Below are 6,000 nucleotides of genomic sequence, written 5' to 3'. Positions count from 1 at the left end.
CCTTTGTCGGTTTTGACCGTCGCAGGGGAGGCTGCGAACCTTGGCGGGACAAGGTAGCAGGACCATCATTAGCTAGGAATAATCTGGCAAAAATGGCGTCCAAGAAATCACTGAAGCAGGCCCATTGGTTGAGGATTGAGAAGGATTCGAGGTGCTTAAAGCCAAGAGAGACAACAGCAAAAAGGTTTCAGAATAAAGGAAGAAAGATTCGCCGGGTGACGATGAAGCTGCTGCTTAAGCAAAACTGCTCCTGTTTTTAGACTCTGGCTGAGATCATGTCAATTTGTTTTCTTCCATTTGAATATGTTTAGTCTACTCGTTCTTTTAAAATAATATAAATTTTAATAAAGATAATATTTTTAAAATTATTTTTTTTTAACACCAGTTTGAATATCTTATGATGATACACGACTGTAGAAATTCATCCAAGTCCAGAAATTTCATCATGATGACGCGACGGCAAAAATTCATCACAAAATCAAAAACGATAATGTCGGACGGACAGGTCTTCTCCTAGATTTCTTCCCCTAGCATAGGGATTTCCTATTGAGAGTAGCAAACATTAAAAGGTTCATCGGGAGGCCCGATTAGGTCATTCCGATGCTTAAATTAGCATAGAGATTTGATAGAGATTAAATGGAAAAATGATGAGAAAAATGTTATAAAGTCGATGATCATATAGATGATAGCATAATCCTCCTTTCTAACAAATTCTCCTCCCCCTATCTTATACGAAAATGGAGAGTCTCCTCCCCTTATCCTGTAGGGAAAAGCCCAAGAGATTCATCATTAAAGAGTCATTAAAGGGAGAAGTCCAAGAAACTCATCCTTAACAGAGTCATTAAAGAGGTGTTACCGTCATGTCCTTTAATGTTAGTAAATGTCGCACGCGCTAGAAACTCGGAAGGTCATCAGCTTAGCGACTTAGCTAGCCAAAAGGTCAATTGGTTCGGTGATTGGGAAGATCGACAACTTGGTCGGTCAACAAATCAGACCGACTCAGAATGTCAGAGATTGTTGATATGCCATATGGAAACTATGTTGACTAAGTCTTGAAGAGTGCCACATGGTCCTTATATTGGCCGAACCTTGACCCTGCCACATGGCTTCTCTGTTGACTAGGTCAAGGACCCACCACAAGGATCCTTACTTACCTCTGTATCACAAGACCTCTCTTCAAGTCTAATTAAAAGAGGGTGTAAGTCAACTAACTGGACATGTTGACGCAAGGGAAGAAACTCCGAGTGCGATGTTCAAATTATATATTTACAGAGAAAGACATAGGAAAATAATTTGTAAACAAAGAGGAGTTGTCTCTAGGTTTAAACGAAAATAATTTGCATGTTCAAATCAAAACCAAACTCAAGATTAACCACTTTCCCTACAAGAGCTCTAACTCTTGTTTAAATAATCTAAGAAATAAGAAAAAATCGAAACAGAAAAGTCGCAACAGAAGAAGAAAAAGAAAAAGTAAAAAATAATCTATATTAATTTTTAGAAAAGAAAACTAATTCTAAAAATTTAAAACAAATAAAAGAAATGTCAAAAGACCAAATTTAGAGTTTTGGAGATCCGGTTCACGTGAATGATGACGTCGCAAAATGGTCGTTCCCTTGGACACGACTTGGCCGTGTCGACCATTGGAAAACCGATTCCGTCTCGTTTTCTTCTCGTCACAACTCGAAGGGAAACATAGTTGTATTGAAGGATATAAATTGGTTATGCTACTAGATGCTCCTACATTAGATGCCCTAAGTTGAAAAGAACTTATCCTCGAGTTCAGGATAGTGTCTTCAAGATCAAAAGTCAGTCTCATAAATGGTAGAACAGGAAAAAGATCCTCCGACATTAACTCGGTCAAATTTATGGGTGGCTCTAATAGAACATGCACTACATCCTCAGATAATCTATCATCTGGAATCTCGAGGATGAAAACAATTTCACAATCATCACCATAAATTATCTCGTCAGAGTTTGTAAGTTGTTACCATTTTGCAATCGATGAAGGCATCAATACTTCTAGATATTTTGGTTGATTGAGTTCCGAACCCACTGCATCTGCTAAAGTACCAATGGCATCATATAGAATATGCAAGTTTCATCTCTGATATTTCCCATAAGCACATAACAAATGTTGCAAAATTATTTCCAAACGTGGGAGGAGTTCCTCTTGTGCCTTCTCTTCTTGTGTTAAAGCAAAGCTTGCACCCTCTTGCACACGTTTATTAATGTAAAATATTCTTCGAAGCAGTCCCATAAGAATTTGGTAAGATTGTTCATAACCATCACATTCACCGGTGTTCTAAATGATAAACTTACTAAATCGAGAAAGAGTCCAACAAGTGATACTCGGAATAAGTGGGAATTTATCATCAAAAAGAGGATTGAGGGATTTGACAATCTCAGGAAGATGAGGGTAGAGTCCATTAATGCATCTCTCTCCTTCCAACTAATGTCACTTGTAAGTGATAGCTTTTGCTGTATCAAAGGCGTTAAGGTTGGAAGAATTTCATCTCCAAAAACAATTAAAAGAATATCTAATCCAGCTGCAGTAGATTTTCTTAAATTCCAAACATTGAATGTGTCCTTATCCTCCTCTATGTAATCAGGTACATGAAACGAGATGATGAAAACGAGGCTTCGAATCCTTATCCCTATCTGGAAAAGATTCATCTTCCTCCGTATATGCCATATTGGACTATAATAGAACTGGAATTAATTATGGTAAATAATATCTTAAACCATCGGGTGGAGAAGTATCATCACACTATGTTAACCAAAATTCACATGCCTCAAGAGTAACTTCATCCACCTCATCGTCATCGTCATCATCGTCATCATCATCAATATCTTCGTCGTAAATTGGACCATCAACAATTTCAATCTTGTTATCTGAAAACATGAAGCTAGAAAACTGAGGATATGACGGTTCCGCTGATTGGATGAAGACCTCTCTCCTATCTGTAAAATAAATCAAATCAGGGAAGGGGTCTCTAGCGTTGACCCTCCGACACTCAAGTTAGAAATAGAAGAAGAGGAATCGAAAATAATAGGGACAGAAATGAATCTTATCTTTCCTCGTACCTAGCATACTCTTTTATACCTTTCTTATTGACCTTCCATCTTTCCATGTTTAATGATATTAATTACCGACAGAAAATATTCATCAAAATCTAAGTTTGACCATTGATGTTAACTGCACCAACACATAATAGTCGGAGTTAGAGCAAAATAATAATTCGAGTACTAGTAGAGTCGGAGAGAGAATAATTTATTTTGTTACTATGTCTAAGTCGGAAGATAATAATACACTTGCTTTCACAACTCCTGAGTACCGGTGGAGTCGAAGAGAGTAGAATAAAGTCAATCTCATGACTCTCGAATGTCTGTGGAGTCGGGAAGAGAGTGACAAGCTTGAACTCATAATCCTAAGTATTAGTCCAAGATCTATGACTTTGAAGAAATATAAGTCATTAAAAATCTCACAAAATGAGCTAAGAAAATAACAACATAAGTTTAGAACTAGCAAGTAAGTTACTAAAAGAGTTGAGGAAATAGTCGATGTTATCATGTAGGCTCCTAGCCTACAAGGGTAGAACAGCGAGTCGACCCCACAAAGGGAGGGTGACAAGTCGATCTTAAAACCATGGAGTATCTTGTAAATGCCATGAGGATTTGAGAAGTATAAACATTAAGGTTATCTACAAGCAAACTGTGACAGTACGTTTTGACCAATAAACACTTTGTTAATAAATATTCCCGTTTCTTAATTAAAACATGTATAAGGATGAGTTTATGTTTGGAAATATTCTTGAATGTATGATTCTCCAATCATCTTCTAATAATTCATAAAGTAATCCTTCCCCTTATTCCAATGAAGCTTATGATAGTAAAAGTTGGAAGCACATTTGGATATGTCATCAAGTAAAGCACTCACAGTGAAGTGGCATCTCCAAAGTTGATAATAGCTTTTGATTCAACTTGGTTCTGTATATAACTTGCAATTGCTTGCCAAGATCAGTACTAATCCTTCTATTTGAGAAGTAGACATAATTCCATAAGAGTGGTAGCAATATATTATACCATACCGAGTATATCAAAGACATAATCTATATTATTCTTTTCAATAAGAACTTAGAATTTGTTTTAAAAACTAGATGAGACAGTGTGAAAGATCAATCCAAGGTGTTAATTTGCCATGGGATATAAGAAAGTAGAGAGTACCTTTAATAGCAAATATATCAACAAGAGATGAAGACAGGAGTAATCCCTCTTCTCTCTTCATCTTTATCCCTTTCCATGTTCAAACCAAGCACTTGGCTATTTCTAAATAAGTCCTGAGAAATACCTCATGGAGTGAAACTTAAAAGCAATGCTATGCAATTTGTGCAAACGTCGTCCTTTTGAGCACAGTTCTTAACATAAGTTTCAACCATAATTCTTCTGAACTATGTAGGTCTTAGGTGGACTATTACAGGAGGAAACTCGACCCTTATGCGAGATTGTGTAGAGATCAAAACACTTCCTTGTCAAGCTTTATGCATATCCGACGAATGATTGTGCAACGAGATAAGAAAGGATTGAAAGATCTGAAACAGTAGTCAATGAAACACCAAGGATGAGAGGGAAAAAAAGAATTCCGGTTTGAAAAATCAAACGATGAGATGGGTGGCCAAGCAATGACTCTGCTCGGAAATGACCTTGAAGGAGGCGAATGACTTCCTGGAGGAACTCAGCAAGATCAGCAGTAAAACTGAGCCCTGCATCTTGCCACCGAGCCATTGAAGGAGAGGCGAACAACGTCCTAGAGGAACTCCATAAAGTCGACAAAAAAACCGAGCCCTACATCTTGTCGTCGAGCCGTTGAAGGAGGCGATGGCGATCTTTCCCCGATGGTGTGTGCTAACCCTCCTCCACCATGGGTTGGCCCTCGAGCTGTAGTAATTGTATTTTATCTATCAAGTGTTATGCTTATGTGTCCGGAACAAATTCCCAAGGAAGCTAAAACAGTGATGTTGAAGTATCATGGGATGCTTTTACATGCCATGAGAAATGCTTCTACAAATTCTTCACATTGCTATGCAAAGCAGCATATTGTTCCTCGTAATCATTCGTCAAACGCAGACTGTGAATAGATCTGGGTTCCAGACCACAAAATGCTGCCACAACACCATTCACAACAGGGAGAAAGCTTTGTTTTGCCGATCACCATGGTAAAATACTCGCAAAGAAAATAAGTGTACGGAGGCACAAATTGATAAAATAAAATATAGAACCGGTATTAATTACCTCTGGGTTTAGCACATCTTCATGAAAAATATTTATTAAGTATTTTAGGAATTGGAGTGATGAAGAAATATCAAATTTGATTAGGAAATGATTTGAATAGAAACTTTGGGAGTGATACGTGCTCACATTCCCACATACGACGTCAGTTTAATCCAGTTTGAATATCTCACTACGATGATGTAGCAGCATAATTCCATCCTAGTATTAAGAATGATAACGTCAAGCAAGCCTTCTCCTAGATTTCTTCCTATAGAATGACGATTTCTTATAGAGAGCAACAAACATCAAAGGGTTCGTCGCACTATGTAAAAATCAGTAATAGACTTCGTATATTATCTGAAGTAATAGATAGATAATTACCGAAATAGACACACATGAATTAAAAGAGTCAATTTATTATTTTGCCGTGCAATTACCGAAGTCTATCGCTAGTCCAAAATAGGTTCAAAATTAAACCGTTTTTGAAGTAAAAAGACTCTATTACTTCATCGAAGTCAATAAAAATACCAAAGTGGTTGATGATATATTATTTCATAGGTTACATTGATTGATGAAGTAAAATATATATATGACTTCACAATTTTTGTATTCTGGTATAGTAAATATTTAATTTCATTTCTGCATAATTTAGCTTGGTCGAAGTATTTTTTATTATATTACTTTATCATAGTATAATAGTAATAGAGTATATTTTACTACAATAAAAAATTT

Source organism: Zingiber officinale, chromosome 7B (assembly GCF_018446385.1).
Source record: "Zingiber officinale cultivar Zhangliang chromosome 7B, Zo_v1.1, whole genome shotgun sequence".
NCBI classification, from domain to species: Eukaryota; Viridiplantae; Streptophyta; class Magnoliopsida; order Zingiberales; family Zingiberaceae; genus Zingiber; species Zingiber officinale.
This window is presented reverse-complemented; position numbering follows the sequence as displayed.